Source organism: Protopterus annectens, chromosome 1.part0 (assembly GCF_019279795.1).
Source record: "Protopterus annectens isolate FY-2018-M chromosome 1.part0, PAN1.0, whole genome shotgun sequence".
Lineage (NCBI taxonomy): Eukaryota > Metazoa > Chordata > Ceratodontiformes > Protopteridae > Protopterus > Protopterus annectens.
In genome coordinates this window covers 1,763,810,602-1,763,833,921 of record NC_056725.1, presented here as the reverse complement: position 1 = coordinate 1,763,833,921, position 23,320 = coordinate 1,763,810,602, and the positions used below count along the sequence as shown (strand labels likewise).

At 38.9% G+C, this 23,320-nt stretch overlaps 1 protein-coding gene across 4 annotated transcripts in view; it reads left to right on the top strand.

Moving 5' to 3' along the window:
• Positions 1 to 23,320, top strand: part of CFAP206 (cilia and flagella associated protein 206) — a 1,515,781-nt gene that overhangs the window by 145,717 nt on the left and 1,346,744 nt on the right. For 2 of the 4 annotated variants that reach the window (XM_044069237.1, XM_044069245.1), the window contains exon 2: positions 579 to 718. The exons of the other annotated variants lie outside the window; for them this stretch is intronic. The gene's annotated coding sequence lies outside the window, so the exon portion shown is untranslated. The remainder of the gene's footprint in view (positions 1 to 578; positions 719 to 23,320) is intronic. 4 annotated transcript variants of the gene reach the window in all.

Here is a 23,320-nt window from a genome sequence, read left to right as displayed (position 1 = left end):
TATCTCTTTTTGAGCAGTCTCATATTCAGCCAGCCTTTTCTTCATTTCAACCTCTGTTTTTTTGCAGTTTTATCACCTCATCTGAATATCTGTTTAAAACTTCTTCCATTTCTTCTAGCCTTTTGTTGATTGAGTTGATATACTCCATCATTGTTTTGTTTATTTTAATCAGGTCTGTGTGCATTTATCTTGCACTTTCCTCTAGATTACTGGCAGTCATGTTTGGGACTTGCACTGCTTTTTGCTGAACAACGTCAGTACTTTTCCCAATCAAATATAAATCCCCTGGCTTTCTCTGCTAAGTTTCTGTTTTAACACTGGTAGAGCTAGAATTAAACTGTTACTCAATGTGCAGCCATCTTGGAAGTCCTATATTTATGCATTTTGAGCTAAATAGTTGAATACTATAGTAAAGTGCAATATAGTAGCAGAATATATGTTTCTAAATGCTACAGGTAAAATAATTGCAGCACTGCATAATGTATGTGGGAGATACAACTTTATGAGTTTTAACTAACTTGATTATTAACAGTAAGCCATTAAAATTGTAAATTTACTACTTTTATCATTTCCATAAGGTAACTATGTTAAATAATGGAAACAAAGTCAAGATTGCAGGACTAGTGGGGATTTTCCTATGCTGATGTCTCAGAAGAGTGCGAGTGTCTAATGCTTGTTTAAAAGGAAATTGGCAAAGAATTGAACTGAATCACTCAAGGTAAGGAATACCTTCATTAAGAGATGCTCAGAATTTGCATTCTGTCATATCCTCAGTGGATCTGTTAAAGGACAACACTGTACTCTTTAAATATCAACAAATGCAAGTTTTGAGAGAATTATAATTTTTAAAGGTAAAATAGATGCAGAGGAAAGAAATAGTGTTGACCGTGAATTTCAATCTCCTTAGCAGTTTTAACTTTAGATTAGAATGTACTAAGTGTAAAATTACACAACTATTTTCCTTTCACAAGGCTTGTTAGTGAATTTTCTGAAAGAGATAGTTTTTAAGTAAAAGGTTAACTGAGTAAATGCAGATTGTTTTCTGCACTTTAGGGGGGAATGTCTTTGTGTATGAGTTCCATGATGATACATTCCATGGCCTTAAAGACCAGGCTCGTCAGGTTAATAGGGCGGTAGTTCCTGGGATAAGTGGTGGCTCCCCATTTGTGGAGTGGGATAACTGTTGCTGTGCACCATTCAGTGGGCACAAAGCCTGATGCGAGACTATGATTGAACATGATGCTTAGTTGGGGAGCCAGTTCGTTTTGAAGTTCATGTAAAACGCAGCCTGGGATGTTGCCCGGTCCCATGGATTTTGTGCTTTTGGCTTTAGAGAGTGCAGCTTTTACCTGCAGAGTTGTGATTACAGGTACTCTGCATTCTTCCTGTATAGATATGGGCCCTTTAGGGGGTGAGAGGGGGGTAAAGTTAGCACTGAACCTATCTGCCAGGATATTGGCAATATCAGTTGGTTCTGTAATTTTCATGCCATTGTGTTGTAACTCAGAGCAGATCTGGGTGTTGCCATTGAGATTCTTGACATAGCTATAGAATGCTTTATTGTTGTCCCTAGAATCACTGGTGATTTTGTTTTCGTAGCTAGCTTTGGAGGATCTTATAAGGGATCGCAGATTCTTACTGAGGCTGACCAGGGAACTCCTCCACATATCTGCAGCAAAAGACACTTCTCCACTGAAACCTTCAACTCCCACCTAAAACAACAAAACTGAACCCCCTAAAACACCTTCAGTTAGAAGATGCTGTCTAGTAATTTAACAGTGTATTCCTAAACGCTCTCAACTGTCTGTTCCCTCTTAGAAAAATGCGTATCAAAGCTAAACCAAACCAGTGGTTAACCAAAGACACTGTATAACAAATGAAACAGAGAGATAGAGCCTGGTTACACTATCAAACATTTAAAAACCAAACTTCCCTCCAAAGTTGTCACCAACTAAGAAACTTAGCTGAAAAACACACTCAGAATGACAAAAAGTCTTATTATACATTAATCCAACAAAACATCAAAACAACCCTCAGAAATTATGGGCCAGCATAAAACAACTCCTAAATCCAGGTCGGACCAGCACTCCTTCCCCCAGCCTCTCCATCCACACCGAGAGTACATCAGCCCAATTTAATTCACACTTCATAAACTCCATGCATTCCCTACTAAACAGCAGCAACAACTCTCCACTAACTGTTCTCAAGATTTCTACCCCTCAGCCAACCACTTTCTCATTTCAGCCCATACAGACCAGCTACATAAATAAACTCCTTCATCAACTAAAACCCACAACACTTGTAGCAGATCAGCTGCCCAACACATTTCTGAAATTAGCAGCAGATTCTCTCTCATACCCAGTCCATCTCTGAACAATATGTCCCTGAACTTTGGAAGATCTCCCACATCATTCCCTTGCATAAAGGAGGCACATTCACTGAATTATCAAATTACAAACCAATTGCCATCCTCCCCTCATAAGCAAAATTCTTGAAAAATGCATCCATTCACAACTACTGACCTGTGTACTACAAAATAACATTCTCTTCAGCACCCAACATGGTTTTATACCTAAGCACAGCACCACACCTGCTCTCCTAAGCTTCACAAATTCTATCAACCAGCACAGAAATGGTGGCAGACTTGTATCATCCATTTTCCTCAGTATGTCAAAAGCTTTTGGCACAGTTTTCCATGAAAAAAACTACTCTATGAATTATCTTCCATTAACCTCTCCCAATCAGCAATCACATGGTTTCATAGCTGTCTTACTGAACGTCATCAAGCAGTGAAGTGGCAAGATAATATCTCAGCCCTGCTACCTGTCTCAGTAGGTGTCCCACATGGCTCAGTTCTTGGGCCACTTCTCTTATCTATTTTCACCAATAAACTCAGTGCTGTATCCAAGCAGGCCACAATAGTGCAATATGCTGATGACTCCAACATCTTCTGCACAGCACCCTCCCTCCCAGAACTCTTGCATAGAACCCAAACATCCTTCACTGCCGTAGAACAATACCTTACAGAAAACCAACTCATACTAAACCCAAACAAGACAAAACTCATGCTCTTCACAAATAACAGATCTCCAGTGCCCCCATTCTCCTTTCACATCCTTTCCTCTAATAATACTAAAATTGAACCAGTTGACAATACAAAGTTACTAGGTGTCACAACTGACAACTCACTGAAATATGGTAAGCACATAGCCCTTACCATTAAAAAGGTCCACACTAAACTTGGCTCACTGTATACAGCCAAACCATTTTTACTCCAACCACAAGACAGTCCATTGCTAAAACACATTTTTTATCCACTATACTATATGCTTCCCCTGTTTTCAGTAACCTTAGAAAAACTGACATAACCAAATTAGAAACCTGCTACCACAAAATATCTAGATTTGCAACTAACCTTCCCAATAGAAACCACCACTGCACAGCCCTAAAACAACTAAAATGGCTTGAATTACCAAATCTGCTGTCACTGAACCAACTTATTATTGCCCATGCTGTTGTACATCAACCTGATAGATGTCCATCCCTAAAAAAATCTAGTACAACCTTACTCAACCAACCTAACCCTACATTAGTTTGACAAACTACTGTTAAAAGCAGGGGCAGCTAATGCTATTGGGCTAGAGGACTGCAACCCCCCCATCTGTACAACAGAAAGAAAAAATAAAAAAAAAAGAAAAAATAAGTAAAACAGCAAATGCGAGTCCCGGAACTCATGCATGCGCACTCACGGCATTTCCTGAGTTGAACTCCTGCATGCGCACTCACGGCATTTCCTGAGTCCGTACTGCTGGTGAGACCGTCCAGATTAGGTAGACAGCCTACAACAGCAAAGATCCCAAATGTCTGTGCAGTTACAACTACATAGACTGGAAGGGGAACGGACTGCAACATCTGCAGGCTGGAGCCTGCTCTCTGGGGAAGGACAGGACTCGTCTCTCTCTCTTTGTCTCTCGTGGGGCTTTAGTTTTGAAACTGGAGCAAACTTGGCTGGCTGGAATAATGAAGCTGCAGGTTTTTGGACTAAAACTCTGCAGGTACTTGTTTATACTAACAGAAGTGTGTGTGCGTGTGTGCGTGTGTGCGTGTGTGTGTGTGTGTGTGTGTGTGTGTGTGTGTGTGTGTGTGTGTGTGTGTGTGTGTGTGTGTGTGAAATGCCCCAGTAGCTAGAAAGACGTCTGGAAATATACCTGGTGGCTAGACTCAAGCCCTGTACCTTGGGAGTAGGTAGCAAGAGCTTGAATTCCCTACCTACCACCACTTGTGAAATTTTTGCCTCATATTTTTGCTCTGTTCCTCAAAAAATCTGTGTTTTTTCTGGATTTTGAATTCACTAAATAATGACAGGCATTTGAATTTCAGACTTAATATTCTTCAGAAAGTAGGCATTTGAATTTCAGACGTCATATTCTTCAGGAAAGTACATGGTAACACAAAGCCTTTTATTCTAGCAATTTTCTGTTTTATAAGATCAATATTTGAAATTTGTCCCTATTTTTGGCGCTGTATTCCCCCATTATTGGTTTTGTTCAGGTTTTTGTGCTAACAGGTTGAGAGCTATGGTGAGAACTGAATTCACTGAATATGTTTGGGGGCTGTATTCCCCCATTATTGGTTTTGTGTATGTGTTTTATTCTAAGAAGTTGAGAGCTATGGTGAAAACTGAATTCACTAAATGATAGCCATTTAAGTTTCAGTCTACCTGTCTTTTGAGAAACAGCTGATTTGGCATAGTGGTATGTTGCTCTGACCGTAGTGCACAGGGTTCTGGGGCAGTGAAATGCATGGTGGTAACACAGCATTTTATTCTAGCAACTTTCCAAGATTATGCAAGCAGTGTTTAAAATGTGTCCCTAGTTTTTGGGCTTTTGTTCCCCCCCCCCCATAAAAGTTTGGCTTTTTCCAGATTTCTTGTGCTTCAAAGTTGAGAGATGCAGTTGAGAGTCAAGTGCATTTTACAAGAAGCTGAAAGCTTGAAGAGAAGTTTAGTGCTACTTATGCCGTGTCTGCTTGTGTTGTTAATAGCACAACAGGTAGTGTACTTGCTTTTGATGCAGAAGACTGTGGGTTCTGCTCCCACAGTATATAGATACATTACTGATACTGTACTGTGTTGTACTTTTAAAGGGGGTGGATTCTGCAGTCCTGAGAATGCCCTCTTTGGCAGAGATACCTAGTAATGATGAACCTGTTATCAGTTTGCCATCCATTCCCTATTGCAGTATTATTAGCTTATTGTTTTTTTAATGTAGCATATACAATTTATTCCCAAGAGAAATTGGTACTTTATTTGTAGATGAAACATGAAATATAAAGTTGTGTGCTAGCAGAAACCTCTTCATTAGTTACAGATCTCTTTAATTTGGAATTATTTATAGGAGTTTTACTTCTGCAGAGATTGTGCATATTTACTGATACTGGTGGATTGTAGAAGTTTGAGTAGACTTTTATGATGGAAATGTTCTGAATTGGGCAGTTTTGCCATTATTGATGCATGCATTTTGTTTCATTGCTTACTGGAAAAATGTTCAAGACAATACATTTAAAATGCCATCAGGGAAGGCAGAAAAGTTTTAATGCTAAGCCAATTTTCATTGTGAAACTGCATTGCTTTGTTTAGCAGATGTCTATTAGTGTTTGTGCTGTAAAAAAAGTCTTTCAGATTTTCCCGATTAGGGGTCGTCACAGCAGAACTCCGGACCGCTCATGATTGGCAGTGGATTTTTACGGTGCCGAGTTACCAGCCCGATGCCCAACCTTCAAAGAAGGCATGGCCATTCACGCTCACATCTACCTGTATGTCTTTAATGTCACTCCGCCGTGCGGAGACATGCAGACTCCACACAGAAGATGCTTCAGCCGAGAATCGAACAGGAGAACCTCTTGCTGTGAGGCGACAATGCTAACCGCTGCACCACCGCGGCTCATTAGTGTTTGTGCTGTAAAATGTAAAATAAAACTTTTAAATGAAATCCAAATCATTGTAGAAGTAAAGCAGTATGCACATTACAGTGTTTATGGTAAATGGGGTGAAATAGCCCAGTAATGGGACATTGGAATAGCTGCAGGGGGGAAGCCCCATTCGACCATGATTTTGTGAGGGGGGAATGGCGGCAAACTCAGCCTCTGCTGAACTATACCTCTCAACTGTCCAGATTTTTGCAGAATTAATAGATTTTTTTTTCTTATTTTTGGTTTGTTCCTTATATAACATTTGTGGTTTTCTGGCAAATCATTTAGGAATGAAGTCCCTAAATAATAAGAGACATTGAGTTTCAGACTTCATACCCTTCAGAAAAATGCATGCTAAAGTAAGACCTGTTATTCTGTAAGCTGTCTAAGTTTATCTTCTTCTTCTTTCGGCTGCTCCCGTTAGGGGTCGCCACAGCAGATCAACTGTTTCCATTTCTTCCTGTCCTCTGCATCTCTGTCACACCAACCACCTGCATGTCCTCTCTCACCACATCCATAAACCTTATCTTAGGCCTTCCTCTTTTCCTGTTACCTGGCAGTTTCATCCTTAGCATCTTTTTCCCAATATACTCTGCATCTCTCCTCAGCACATGTCCAAACCAACATAATCTTGCCTCTCTGGCTTTGTCTCCAAACCTTCCAACCTGGGCTGACCCTCTAATATACTTATTCCTAATCCTGTCTATCCTCATCACACCCAATGCAAATCTTAACATCTTCAACTCAGCCACGTCAAGCTCTGGCTCCTGCCTTTTTGTCAATGCCACTGTCTCCAACCCATATAGCATAGCTGGTCTCACTACCCTCTTGTAGATATTCCCTTTCACTCTTACTGGTACTTGTCTGTCACATATCACTCCTGACACTCTTCACCACCCACTCCATCCTGCCTGTATTCTCTTCTTCACCTCTCTTCCACACTCACCATTACTCTAAACTGTTGATCCCAAGTACTTAAACTCATCCACCTTCACCACCTCCCTGCATCCTCACCATTCCTCTATCCTCCCTCTCATTCACACACATATATTCTGTTTTAGTCCTGCTGACCTTCATTCCTCTTCTCTCTAGAGCATATCTCCACCTCTCCAGGGTCACCTCCACCTGTTCCCTACTCTCACTACAGATCACAATGTCATCTGCAAACATCATAGTCCATGGGGACTCCTGCCTGATCTCGTCTGTCAACCTGTCCATCACCATTGCAAATAAGAAAGGGCTCAGAGCTGATCCATGATGTAATCCCACCTCCATCTTAAACGCATCCGTCACTCCCACTGCAGACCTCACCACTGTCACACTACCCTCGTACATATCCTATACCACTCTTACATACTTCTCTGACTCTCCAGACTTCCTCATACAATACCACAACTCCTCTCTAGGCACCCTGTCATATGCTTTCTCTAAATCCACAAAGACACAATGCAACTCCTTTTGACCTTCTCTGTACTTCTCCATCAACACTCTCAGAGCAAATATCGCATCTGTAGTGCTCTTTCCTGGTATGAAACCATACTGCTGATCACTAATCATCACCTCCCTTCTTAACCTAGCTTGCACTACTCTTTCCCATAACTTCATGCTGTGACTGATCAGTTTAGTCCCTCTGTAGTTACTACAGCTCTGCAAATCACGCTTATTCTTAAAAATCTGTACCAAAACACTTTTTCTCCATTCCTCAGGCATCCTCTCACTTTCCAAGATTTCATTAAACAATCTAGTTAAAAACTCCACTGCCATTTCACCTAAACACCTCCATGCTTCCACAGGTATGTCATCAGGACCAACAGCCTTTCCGTTCTTCATCCTCTTCATAGCTATCCTTACTTCCTCCTTGCTAATCCACTGCACTTCATGATTCACTATCCTCACATCATCCAACCTTCTGTCCCTCTCATTCTCTTCATTCATCAACCCCTCAAAGTACTCTTTCCATCTGCTCAACACATTTCCCTCATTATCCTTTTCTACCCTTACCTGCTGCACATCTTTACTAGTTCGGTCCATCTGTCTAGCCAATTGGTACAGGTCCTTTTCCCCCTCCTTAGTATCCAACCTTTTATACAACTCTTCATACGCCTTATCCTTAGCCTTCGCCACCTCTCTCTTTGCCATGCACCTCATCTCCTTATACTCTTGTCTGCTTTCTTCATCTCTTTTGACAATCCCACTTCTTCTTCGCCAACCTCTTTCTCTGTATACTCTCCTGTACTTCTTCATTCCACCACCAGGTCTCCTTGTCCTCCTTCCTCTTTCCAGATGTCACACCAAGCACCTTTCTAGCCATCTCTCTTACTAGCTCTGCTGTAGTTACCCAGCTATTTGGTAACTCTTCACTGCCAACCAGTGCCTGTCTTAACTCTTCCCTGAACATCACCTCACTATTACCCTTTTTCAGTTTCCACCATTTGATCCTTGGTGCTGCCCTCACACTCATCCTCCTCTTCTTAATCACCAATGTCATCCTACAAACCACCATCTATGCTGCCTAACTACACTTTCCTCTGTCACCACTTTACAGTCTCCAATCTCCTTCAGACTGGCCCTTCTGCATAAGATATAATCCACCTGTGTGCATCTTCCTCCACTCTTGTATGTCACTCTATGCTCCTCCCTCTTGTTAAAATACGTATTCATCACAGCCATGTCCATCCTTTTTGCAAAATCCACTACCATCTGACCTTCTGCATTCCTTTGCTTAACACCATACCTGCCCATCACTTCCTCATCCCCTCTGTTCCCTTCATCAACATGCCCATTGAAATCTGCTCCAATAACCAGTCTCTCACCCTTGGGTACAGTCATCACCACTTCATCCAACTCACTCCAAAATTTTTCTTTCTCATCCATCGCACACCCAACTTGTGGAGCATATGCACTAATAACATTCATCATTACACCATAAATTTCCAGCTTCATAAACATCACTCTATCCGACAGTCTTTTCACCTCCAAAACACTCATAGCATACTGTTCCTTCAGGATAATGCCTACACCATTTCTCCTCCCAGCCACACCATGATAAAACAGTTTGAAACCACCTCCGATATACCTAGTCTTGCTCCCCTTCCATCTGGTGGCTTGCACACACAATATACCAAACTTTCTTCGGTCCATCATATCAGATAGCTCTCTCCCTATACCAGTCACACTGCCAACATTCAAAGTTCCGACCCTCACTATCACAGTCCTAGCCTTTACCTGCCTTCAGGCATGCCTTAACCCTCTTCTCCTCCTTCGGCCAATAGTAGGCCAATTTCCGCCAGCACCCTGTTGGCCAACAGTACTGGTGGCAGTCGTCGTTAACCCGGGCCTCAACTGATCCAGTATGTATTTCTGTACTGTTGTCTGCATGTATGATTTGGCAAAATGTTATGCCGGATGCCCTTCCTGATGCAACCCTCCCCATTTATACGGGCTTGGGACCGGCACAAAGAAATGCACTGGCTTGTGCATCCACTGTCTAAATTTATACAAGAGCAATTTTTAGTACTGTTTGTATGTTCCCGCAATATATTTGGCCTTGTCCAGATTTCCTGCGTTAAGGGGTCGAGAGGTATGAGCAAATAAATCACTTTACAGAATTCATAAATAAAACCAGCAACGGATAACGAGCGGCACAGAGTCCAATAATTCAAAACATCAGCCATTCAAAAACCACAGGTAATGATAAGCACAGGTTCAAAACCATAAAAATGGTAGATACAGTCCAAAATACTTGAACATGCAGGAAGCAGAACTCAAGGGCATGAAGATTTTCCAAAAAATATATAAAAAATCCTTTATTTGTAGTCGACCATAGGTGAGCGCTTTCACAACATAGCTTCATCAGACCATCAAGCAATTACTGACACACACACCCTATATATAATAGGGAAGGGTTAAAAACAACCTATAATATGTTCACATCAGTTAAGTCAAGCAAATACTTAAAGTAGCAAAAGCTGAAAACAAAACTGCAAAAATTGGAACACAGATCCCTATCTAATAAAATAAACAAATATATAAACAAATATATTCACAACAATATACAGAAACAAACATATAAATATAAATAAATAACTCAAAAAACAAAAAAATTAAAAGAGACTGATTTACGAAGTCTCCTTTTCCTAAGGGCAGGTTTTATGGATGCCCTTTCATTTAAGCCACTACCCCTGTCAGCATGTAGTATAATAATCCAACAGGACTCCCTATACTCAGTATGGGTGGGTAGATGAACAAAACCATCATTTCCAACATACTTTACCTACTTCCTGTATGTACACCCTCAACCACAGTAACATAACCTGTACCTCTAACTATATACTACCAAAATATCACAGAACTACCCATGTGACTTACCTCACCACCAAAAAGAATTTTAATAATTCCCTCAAGACCCTTAAATTCCTACACTATCCCCAGTGTTACCTTCTCCTTGACGGGGACATTCATCCAAACCCTGGCCCCAATACTAACAATAACAATAACCTTGATAATGTAACCTTACCTAAACCTTCTACATTAGCTAAAGCACCTAACTCCCTCCTGATTGCTCACCTTAATATTAGGAGTCTTAACAATAAAATTCCCCACCTGCATGCACTCCTGGACTTGCACTCATTTAATATTCTATGTATTACAGAAACCTGGCTAAAACCATCTACTCTAGACCAGGAAATTACCCCTCCAGGCTATAACATCTTTAGATGTGACCGCAAAACCAAAAAAGGCGGGGGTATAGCCATTATCTATAAATCTAATCTCCAAGTATCCCTCTTTAATGAGATTCCATCACTACACACCAAATCTGAAATACTGTCTACCAAACTCCAAATCAACAACACCAAATCTATCCACCTAATTTGCTTGTATCTTCCCCCTGGTAACAATACTAATACTCTTGAAAACTTTCTTTATCTCCTCCCTACCCAACTACCCCAGGAAACCATTGTACTGGGTGATTTCAACATAGACTGGCTAACCTGTAGTTCTCAGAACCCCACTAACCACATAAATCTTTATGGATTCTCCCAATTAATAACCACTCCTACTAGAATCCACAAACCTAACAGGAAAGAATCTACTCTTGACTGGATCCTTATTAATAACCACCCTAGCAATTATACTCCAGGAACCATCCCCAACAATATTAGTGACCATATACTTACTTACATTATTAGACAAAAATTTCATATCCCAACTACTCACAAACTCAAAACTTCCCGCTCAAAGAAATTCTTTAATCCTGATAGTTTCCTGAACGAACTGCAAGCATGTGACCTGCCACCACTGACCCATCTTGAACTTGATGAGGCTGTGACCTACTTCAACACTAACTTTCTTCAAATTCTAGACTACCACGCACCTTACCACTCTACTAGAATAAGATCCAAATCTGCCCCATGGCTAACAAAACAAACTAAGCAGAAGATGCTCCTCAGAAACAAAATATGGGCTAAATGGAGAGCTACCAAATGTCCATTTGATCACCTCCTCTTTAAACAGCTAAGAAATGCCACCAAGAAAGATACTCTTAGAGACAAAAAAGACTACTACCTACACCTCCAACAAACTAATCAACAAACACCACAAAAATTTTGGTCAGGGATAAACAAACTTCTTCAGCCAGGACACTCAACTACTCTTGCTCCATTAGGTTTCAACCATAATAATTTCAACCAGATCCCTGATGCCTTTAATAAATACTTTACAGAAGCCATTCAAACCCTAGCCAATTCTGTACCCCCACCTACTGCTTCCCCACCACACACCACCAAGACAACATCTCCTACCTTTCATATACAACCTATTCCTACATCTTTTATTCTTAAACTGCTTAAAAAACCTAAACCCTGCACCCCATCTGCGGACCGACTCCCATCTGAATACCTACAAATTGCCGCAAAAGCTATTCATTACCCCATATCTATACTCATTAACAGAACTATCTCTGAAGGCAAAATCCCTACCATTTGGAAAGTATCTCACATTATCCCACTACACAAAGGTGGATCTTCTATAGAGCTTACAAACTTTCGCCCTATTGCCTTCCTCTCCCCGTTAGCTAAAATAATGGAAAAATGTATTCATACACAACTACTCAACCACCTTCTACAAAATAACCAACTAGCCAGCTGCCAACATGGCTTTAGACCATTTCACAGCACAACAACTGCCCTTTTATCCTTCACTGACTATAAATAAAAATCGTAACAATAACTCCTTTTCCTCTGCACTATTTATTGACCTGTCAAAAGCCTTTGATATGGTTAACCATAACATACTTCTAGACAAACTAAAATACCATTCTCTTGATCCACAAGCATTACAATGGTTTAGGTGTTATCTTCAAAACAGAAAGCAAGCAGTACTTTGGGATAACAATCTGTCTTCATTACTCCCAGTAAACATTGGAGTCCCACAAGGCTCTATCTTAGGTCCCCTTCTTTTCTCCTTATTTATTAACGACCTCCACATGGACATACCTCAAGCCACCTGCATTCAATATGCAGATGACTCACCCTTAATCTGTACTGCTAAGAACATAGCCACCCTCCAGTCCCTTACCCAAACCATGTTCCAAAATGTGGAAAACTGGTTTTTGAAACATTGCCTCCTCCTTAATCCCAAAAAAACAGAATTACAGCTTTTTACTCCAACTCAAAAATCTTCCACACCATTCTTCTCTATAACCTCTAACAATGCTACTAACATTACCCCAGATACTACCACCCGCCTATTAGGGGTTACAATTGACAATCGTCTTAACTATGATCACCATATCAACGCCACCATAAAATCTGTTAACAAAAAACTTGGTACTCTCTATAGAATCAAACCCTTCCTTACCCCCATAGCCAGGAAAACTATTGCCCAGACCCACCTCATTTCTACTCTTTTCTATGCCTCTGCTATATATACTAACCTATCTAAGAATAACATCTCCAAACTTTCTACCTGTTATAATAGCATAGCTAGATTCATTACATGTACACCCTTTAAAACTCACCACTGTCTTAACCTCAAACAACTAGGATGGCTAGAATTGCAGAACCACATACTCTATCAGCAGTTACTTATCACTCAAAAGATCCTACATCACCCCAATAATACTCCTATCCTCACTAATCTGATTTCACCATACAAAAATCTAGCTACCCTACATTCTGCTAATAAACTCCTGGACTCCTTGATTAAATCTAATAATAAAGCTGGTGACTCACTTTTCACAAACACTTCAGGCAAAAACTGGAATCAGCTCCCTCCTGAACTATCTAACCTACCTTCTACTTCTCTATTCAAAAAACATATTAAAGAACATCTTAAAACTCAGTGGCTTTGTCCCTGTGCTAACCCAGACTGAAATCTATTTCCCCTCCTACTCATACCCTTTTCCCTGTTGGAAAGGACTTTACTCTGTTGTGCTCATACCCACTTTGTGTTTAGTACAGCTGCCATTCTTTACCTAAAAATAAACTATTAGCATAATGTCTATATTCTATAATTACATTACTATATATTTGCTTTTAACCAATGCTACCACTGTACTGTTTTCTTACATGGCCTAGTTATATATTGTTATATATTGTTAACTTTTGTTTTACTGTTTATGCTTGGAGCTTTTCTCCCCGGGCCTCTACTGAAAATGGACTCAAATCCAGTTAGACTAGCCCGGTCAACAAATGTAAAATAAAATAAATAACTAAATAAATAAATCACCACCCCTAACACTAGGTTGTAAAGTTTCAATGACCCTAAAACTGAACATATGTGAGGCATCATTGTTCATGACATGCTTGGAAAGGGCATTAAATAAAGAGCCCTTCCTAATATGATAAAGATGTTCATGCATTCTGTCACGCAAGACCCTATTGGTCTTGCCGACGTAAAAAGAATGTCATGAATAACTTGTTGCCATGTTTGAAGTTTACTTTCAATTGGTCTTATGACCGTATTGAATTCTTGGATTTATTCATTGAGAAATTGCCTGGGAACATCATTAATACTGGGGTGTATCGGAAGACTTGTCATAGGAATGCTTTTCTTTTTAGGTCTAGTATGCACCCGGGTTATATTTTCAAGAATCTCATTAGGGGCCAGGGCATACGGGCATCTAGATTAAATCCTACATCTGCTGTTTTTTTGAGTGAAATAGATGGCCTGAATCGTAAATTGATGGCTCGTGGTTATACTCAAATTGAGATTGATAGACAGTGTTCTGATCTAAGTGTTCTGAGAATGACCACAGAGAGCCCTTATTTTGGGCCAACCTATGATCATCATACTAGTTCCCAAAAACTAGATACCCCAGGAGTAAAGGTATCTCTATTTTATACTAGTGATTATAGAGAAGTCACACAGGTATTTAGTCAGTTCTGGGCAATATTACAGGTTGACAACGACCTACGTACAACTGTGGGTGATAAACCCTCTTTTCGGTTTAGGAATTGTATGAATTTGAAGAGACTTTTATGTCATGGTAACCAGCATGGCTGTTCCCCTACACAATTTGGTATAACTACACCTTGTGGTAATTGTAATTTTTGTGGATACATAAACCAACAGGCATTCTTTTTTCACCCTGATCTTTGTAAAGATTTTGTTTTTCATGCCTCTGCTGATTATATGACTCCTCGTGTCATTTATCTGGCTGAGTGCTCAGTTTGTCATTCTTTTTACGTCGGCAAGACCAATAGGGTCTTGCATGACAGAATGCGTGAACATCTTTATCATATTAGGAAGGGCTCTTTATTTAATGCCCTTTCCAAGCATGTTATTAACAATGATGCCTCGCATACGTTCAGGTTTAGGGTCATTGAAACTTTACAACCTAGTGTTAGGGGTGGTGATTTACCCACCCATACTGAGTATAGGGAGTCCTGTTGGATTATTATACTACATGCTGACAGGGGTAGTGGCTTAAATGAAAGGACATCCATAAAACCTGCCCTTAGGAAAAGGAGACGTCATAAATAAGTCTCTTTTAATTTTTTTGTTTTTTAAGTTATTTATTTATGTTTATATGTTTGTTTCTGTATATTGTTGTGAATATATTTGTTTATATATTTGTTTATTTTATTAGATAGGGATCTGTGTTCCAATTTTTGAGTTTTTGTTTTCGGCTTTTGTTAGTTTAAGTATTTGCTTGACTTAATTGATGTGAACATATTATAGGTTGTTTTTAACCCTTCCCTATTATATATAGGGTGTGTGTGTCAGTAGTTGCTTGATGGTCTGATGAAGATATGTTGTGAAAGCGCTCATTTATGGTCGACTACAAATAAAGGATTTTTTATATATTTTTTGAAAAATCTTCATGTCTTTGAGTTCTGCTTCCTGCATGTTCTAGTATTTTGGACTGTATCTACCATTTTTATGGTTTTGAACCTGTGCTTACCATTACCTGTGGTTTTTGAACCGCTGATATTTTGAATTATTGGACTCTGGGCCGCTCGTTATCTGTTGCTGGTTTTATTTATTATTTTCATTTTATTTAACATTTTACAGCAACAGTAGATTTACCGCCTGCATATCCACCATTGTGTTTTTTGTTTACTTTACAGAATTAGGTATATCCAAACCTCTCAACTGCCCTTGATTTTAGCTCATAATGTTGCTCTCCCCCTAATAATCCCTCCACAAAATGGCAGACTTGGAAGAAAACGTGGAGGGTTTACAATTAATAAATAATTGTAATAATCAGAGTAATAGATTGCTTTTAATTTTAGAAATGCATGTAGATTCTCTTATTTTGTCAGCTGCTCAAGTTAACAGTACTAATATTAAAAAATGTCCCTTCTTTGACAGGTTCCCAGCTGTATTGTGTGGCTATTTTATAGTTTTGCATCACATTTTTGGTCCATTTTTCATAAAATTGTGGTTTTCTGGCAAATTAGTGGAAAATCATTAAAAACTGAAGTTAGAAAATATTGACAGATATTTGAGTTTCAGATTTCATACTCTTCAGAAAATTCATACGAATGCAAGACCTAGAGCAATATTTAAAAATTGTCCTTATTTTGGGGCCTTTGTCCCACTTCTGTTTATGGCTTTGTCCAGATTTCTTGCTCTGAGGTTGAAAGGTATGACAAATGTGTCAGGGCCATCACCGTCAGCCAGAGACATTTCAAATTGTGACATACTTGTTGCACCCACTCCCCCATGTAGTGAGTCTGGATGTGTCCAAGCATGGCAAGGAGCAGTTATGCAGTGTAAGTGTGCAGAGTATCCTCCCATGTAAGGTAGACACAAGTACTACAGTGGATTTTCATCTGTCCATGATTTTGCAGAATGTTCTGTTTTTTTTGTCATATTTTTATACTGTTGATTTATGCATCTTCTTATTTAGAAAATGCATGTTGTTGCAGAGCCTGTTGCTCTGTTTTTAAGTAGCAATGCTTTAATGACCATCAGATAAGATTGTCTGAGACTGTAAGATGCAAGTAAGCTTTAATAAGCATACTGTTAAAGAATTTCCAACATTGAAAGCCTTTTTGTTGTTGCCATGCAGAGAATATTTACATAACTCAATTGCGTATAAGCCTTGGGTATTAAAATGCATATGACAGTATTTGTAATAAAGGACAGGATTACAGTATTTTCAGAAGTTCATTACATTTGTTGGAGACTTGCAGTCATTTTTGCAGGCTTTACCCGTAAACTAAACAGAATGCCAATCTATCATGTCTGGTCCATAACCTGTGCAGTAATCATTTAAGCAGTTTATATTGAGCTTGTTTCTTATTTGCTATTCATTTTTTACTTTGATCATGTTTTCCCCATGAAACAAGTAGATAGCTGTCAGGCAGCAGGTCTTTTTTGGCTAAGAAACATTTTTACAAGTGGGGTTATCACAGAGATTGCTACTTTCAGCATGTTACTTGGTACGTTTAAAAAGCTTAATATAAATTATAATTAGAACTGCAGTACAAGAAGTAGTGGTTTGAGTTGAGTGCTGCTTGTTTTTTTATACCTGATTTTGACTGGCATTCCAGTAATGTATTTAAAAAGTAAATGCCTCACAAACTTTTTGTTTCCATCTAGATATTAAGTAAGCTGTCATGTTGCCAATGCTGTTTATTGTCATATCCATTTCAGCCTATATCACATTTTACAAAATGTTTTGTTTTATTTTATTGAGATCCTTCAAACAAAACAACAAGCACACCCACAATACCCCCATAAAACCTATTAAGTTAATAATAACAAAAAGAACTATGTATATATTCAAATATTGAAGTTTTACCCTCTTAATAGAAACAAATGTTCCAAACTGACAGCCACACTCAGACTTGAGTGAACCTAAAAGGTTATCCATGTTAAGATGCATAGTACAGCCTGTGCTTCTACTAAGTGCTGTCTGGTTTTGAATTATCTTTATAGCTCTCTCACCTAGAAAAACACTTGAATGCTTTCAGAGAACATTAACTCCTTAGCCATTTCTCTTTATCAGATTGTCTCTTGGAGACATGAGGACCAGATGCAGAATTGCTACTAAGCATGCATTTATTTGCTAGAAAAAAGTCATTATAATATTCAATATTCTTTTTCAGTTATTTGTTATTCTTTAAAACTTGTTACTAGATCAAGGTAAGAGCCTTAATCCAGTCATTCCCCTAAGCAAGAATGAGAAAAAGCACACTAATTTTTCTTTTGTCATGTTCTTTTAACCGGTCTTTTGTTACTTCCTTTTTTTTTTTTTTTTACATTGCATTACATGCATGTCTTAAAACTGAACAAGGAGAAAGGGAAGAAGGGAGAGAAAAAACAGCAGCACTTGGTTACACTGGTACCCCCATTACATTTAAATTAATTGAGAAATGTTTAATTTATAGCATGCAAAGAAAATTGTGCACTATCAAAACAGTACTATTAAAAAATAGTTTTACTTACAGTTAACTTTATCCCTCCTCTTCCCATCTCCTAAGTATTTTTCTGAACATTAATGACTTGAAGTATGGCATATGCTTTAGAGTCCCCTACAAATTTAACAAAGTCCAAAAAGTCCAATATTTCCAGATTTTCTTATTCTTTTATGTTTTACAAATATAAGTATTATTCTGTAATCCCACATTTGTCAGTTTTGAAGTTACTATTTTTTTTCCTGTTCATCTCCATCTCCCATATCCTAAACCTGCTTCACTTCCAACATACTCTCAATTCTTCTAGTCGATGCTTGCGCTTTTTTTTCCTTCTCTCCTACACTTTCCATTGAAATATTGGAAACGCTTTCACTGGCACAGTCTCTCTGTGGTCTTTATTACCAGAAGAACATGGAGCAGATCTCCTTTTGTTTCACAGCTCATTTTTTTGTTGGACAAACATTTGTATTTCCTCCTTACCATCTACTTCATCAAAAAATGATCTTGTCCATTCAGGGCAGAATATTTTGAAGATAGCTAGGTACATCAGTTTGAATCTCATGCATGGTTCTCAGCATTTGCTGAATAATAGAATTTACTCCTCTTCTGCATGATGTACAATGAGTGGTGTGCATGGTGTACAATGAGTAGTCTTTCTCCACAAACAATTTGCTGTCTCCCACTTTTAGTACTTTGTCCTTCTGCTACAGTTTTGTCAGAATCAACTCCTTCTGCTGGTAGGGTTGCATCTTTACTATTAAAGGTCAACGTTGCTTTCTCATAGCCAGGTTTGGAGCATACACATGATGTGCCCTTACAATTAACAACTCCTGCTGTGGAATACCAATCCAGTTGCTTATTTGTGCTTTCATAAAATTAATACAGTCTGTTCCTTCCAGCTTCTCTGGTACAGCAGAAAATGCTTGCTCTGTCCTCTAATTCTATTATTTTTTTTAAATATCTCTTTTTGAGCAGTCTCATATTCAGCCAGCCTTTTCTTCATTTCAACCTCTGTTTGTTTTGCATTTTTATCACCTCATCTGAATATCTGTTTAAAACTTCTTCCATTTCTTCTTGCCTTTTGTTGTTTGAGTTGATATACTCCATCATTGTTTTGTTTATTTTAATCAGGTCTGTGTGCATTTATCTTGCACTTTCCTCTAGATTACTGGAAGTCATGTTTGGGACTTGCACTGCTTTTTGCTGAACAACGTCAGTACTTTTCCCAATCAAATATAAATCCCCTGGCTTTCTCTGCTAAGTTTCTGTTTTCACACTGGTAGAGCTAGAATTAAACTGTTACTCAATGTGCAGCCATCTTGGAAGTCCTATATTTATGCATTTTGAGCTAAATAGTTTAATACTATAGTAAAGTGCAATATAGTAGCAGGAATATATGTTTCTAAACGCTACAGGTAAAATAATTGCAGCACTGCATAATGTATGTGGGAGATACAACTTTATGAGTTTTAACTGACTTGATTATTAACAGTAAGCCATTAAAATTGTAAATTTACTACTTTTATCATTTCCATAAGGTAACTATGTTAAATAATGGAAACAAAGTCAAGATTGCAGGACTAGTGGGGATTTTCCTATGCTGATGTCTCAGAAGAGTGCGAGTGTCTAATGCTTGTTTAAAAAGAAATTGGCAAAGAACTGAATCACTCAAGGTAAGGAATACCTTGATTAAGAGATGCTCAGAATTTGCATTCTGTCATCTCCTCAGTGGATCTCTTAAAGGACAACACTGTACTCTTTAAATATCAACAAATGCAAGTTTTGAGAGAATTATAATTTTTAAAGGTAAAATAGATGCAGAGGAAAGAAATAGTGTTGACCATGAATTTCAATCTCCTTAGCAGTTTTAACTTTAGATTAGAATGTACTAAGTGTAAAGTTACACAACTATTTTCCTTTCACAAGGCTTGTTAGTGAATTTTCTGATAGAGATAGTTTTTAAGTAAAAGGTTAACTGAGTATATGCAGATTGTTTTCTGCACTTTAGTGGGGAAAACAATTACAGTTAAAGATTCATTTCAGCATGAGTACCCCTATTTCTAGGGTAGGTGCCAATGTAAGTGCAGTTAAGGTGAAACTGAGGCTTTGAGGATTTCTGTTCTTTCACTTGTTTATAGTTCTTCATTTATTCATTTTAAAGATATTTAGGGACGGGTCTCGTGAAATGGCCTGTTTAGAAAAAGGTGGCATGAAATCAAATAAATGTATGAAATTATGACTATGTAAAAGCCACATTAGGATATTATTACAAAATATGTACAAGCTTCTAGTAGGAAGAATACATACACCAGAAATGGCATGCATTATAAGTGATTGTAACTTTAAAATAACAGAATGTCTCCTTTGTCACTTTTAACATAGAATATAAATAGGTTAGGTGTGGGGTGCAAGGTACTGAACTACATTAAAAATGTAGGAACTAACATTTTACAGATTTGTTTGAATAGAAATGAACATGAGTTGATAAGAGGATTTCATGCAGCTATTTGGCAGAATGTCAAGGACAAATGAAAAATAGTGTTATTATATTTATAGGAGGAGGTACTCTGCTGAGCTTAAAAACATTCCGGGAGAAATAATACATTTCCATCAGGGCATTGTATTTCTAAGGTGGCAACTAAAATTTAGATTGTAGCATTCAAGATGGCCTAGAAGGGAAACTGTAATTGCAGAGGGTGGATTTTTAAAGAAGTAAATAAAAGTATTAAGTGTGGAGGGTTTTATTTCAGGAGCAGCCATTCAAACGGGATTTACATATTATTCACTAAGATACAATAACTGGATTACACTGGACAGAAATATATATCACAGGAATATGTGAATTTGTGCATTTGGTTGAAAGTATTGCAACCTATCCATTAATAATATCTAACCATGCACATATAAGAGTTAAGATAAAGATGTAAGATCTAAAATAAAACACAATGGCATTTTTACAAGATTTATTTAAAAGAGAAGAATTTAAGGAATGAATAATAATTAAAACTGAAGTGTCATTATGATGGATAGAAATCACTCCAGAGGGATTGGCTAGGGCTTGGAATAAAATGCATTAGTTTAGGAAATTGCAGTTAATCCAATCCTGTTTGACAATAATACCAGAGCACAGAGATTTAGGCAACAGAAAGTGGAAATAACTGCAGCAAAACTTACGGACCCTATAGGAAGAATACTAACTAAAAATCCTCATTCTGCTCCCCATAACCTCTACCCATTACCACCCACCCCTACGTTCACTACATTTATAGTTACAGTTAGCCACACCCGCTTCTTCCATTAACCGATCACATCCCAAGCCAGTCTAATACACTGACCAACCTCTACTCTTCTCTCCACCACAGTTTTACCTTAGATGAATCAGACCTCCCAAACTATTCCAATATCTGCATCTCTCCTTATTTTCTCTCTCTCTTCCCAAACCCACTACCCTAGTTTTTCCACTTACTCTAATTCACTTAATCTCAACTCTCACAACATACTTCACATAGGTAGTTCGGAGGGATTGAGATTTCTTTAGGTGTAGCATGTCCAACAGCTCTGGGTTTGACATAACTGTATATGTTAGGCAGAGATCACCTCAGAGTAGGCGATATGCTGTGGAGTAAAGCTGGAATTTTTTTGAGACGGCCAGTGTAGAGCATCTGTTTGAGGCCAGTAATCCTCTTTATGAGGTAGTTCTGTGACCTTTCCAGCTGCTGCAGATGTCTTGTGAGGTACATTTCAAAAGGGGCGTTGTACTCTATAATGGGTCTAATGAGTGTCGAGTAGAGGGGAACAATGACCTCTTTTTTCCTAGATGAGAACCCTTTTGTGATGAGGTGTGCCATGCAGAAGGATTTCCTGATTACTGTGGCAATGTGGTTATCAAAGGAGAGACTATTGTCCACCTGGGTTCAAAGGTCTCTTATCACACATTCGGCATTAAGTAGACCGCTGCCTATGTGGTAGCTCATGGGTACAATTTTTACCAAAGAGGATGACAATGCACTTTTTGGCATTGAGCTTGAGGCCATGGCTCTGACACCAGGCATCTGTCTCAGTGAGGCCCTTCTGTAGGATGTTCACATAATTTGGGGACTCAACTATGGCTCCTAGTTTGCAGTCATCTGTGAACTTTGTTAGCCAAAGGCCTTCTGTGTTAGCCTGTACTTCAGAGAAGTAGATACCAAACTGGAGAGGTCCCAGGACTGAACCCTGTGGTACTCCACTTGTCACTGGTTTGAAGTCAGATTTGGAGCCTGCAACCTTTCCAGTGTGGGTTCTGTCAGTGAGCCAATTGGCAACCCATCTTGTGACGTAGGGATTTATACCTAGTTTGTTGAGTTTAGCTATAATTCCAGAATGGGGAATGGTGTTGAAAGCCTTGGCGAGGTCAAGATATGCTGTGTGAACTGGGTGGGGCCCAGAGTTTGGAGGTTACCAATGTCTTTGTTTATGAGTTCCATGATGATACATTCCATGGCCTTAAAGACCAGGTTCGTCAGGTTAATAGGGCGATAGTTCCTGGGATAAGTAGTGGCTCCCCCTTTGTGGAGTGGGATAACTGTGGCTGTGCGCCATTCAGTGGGCACAAAGCCTGATGCGAGACTATGATTGAACATGATGCTTAGTTGGGGAGCCAGTTCGTTTTGAAGTTTGTATAAAACGCAGCCTGGGATGTTGTCCGGTCCCATGGATTCTGTGCTTTTGGCTTTAGAGAGTGCAGCTTTTACCTGCATACTTGTGATTACAGAGACTCTGCATTCTTCCTGTATAGAAATGGGCCCTTTAGGGGGTGAGAGGGGGGTAAAGTTAGCACTGAACCTATCTGCCAGGATATTGGCAATATCAGTTGGTTCTGTAATTTTCATGCCATTGTGCTGTAACTCAGAGCAGATCTGGGTGTTGCCATTGAGATTCTTGACATAGCTATAGAATGCTTTATGGTTGTCCCTAGAATCACTGGTGATTTTGTTTTCGTAGCTAGCTTTGGAGGATCTTATAAGGGATCTCAGATTCTTACTGAGGCTGACCAGGGAACTCCTCCACATATCTGTAGCAAAATACACTTCTCCACTGAAACCTTCAACTCCCTCCTAAAACAACAAAACTGAACCCCCTAAAACACCTTCAGTTAGAAGATGCTGTCCATTAATTTAACAATGTATTCCTAAATGCTCTCAACTGTCTGTTCCCTGTTAGAAAAATGCGTATCAAAGCTAAAACAAACCAGTGGTTAACCAAAGACACTGCATAAAAAATGAAACAGAGAGATAGAGCCTGGTTACACTATCAAACATTTAAAAACCAAACTTCCCTCCAAAGTTGTCACCAACTAAGAAACTTAGCTGAAAAACACACTCGGAATGACAAAAAGTCTTATTATACATTAATCCAACAAAACATCAAAACAACCCTCAGAAATTATGGGCCAGCATAAAACAACTCCTAAATTCAGGTCAGACCAGCACTCCTTCCCC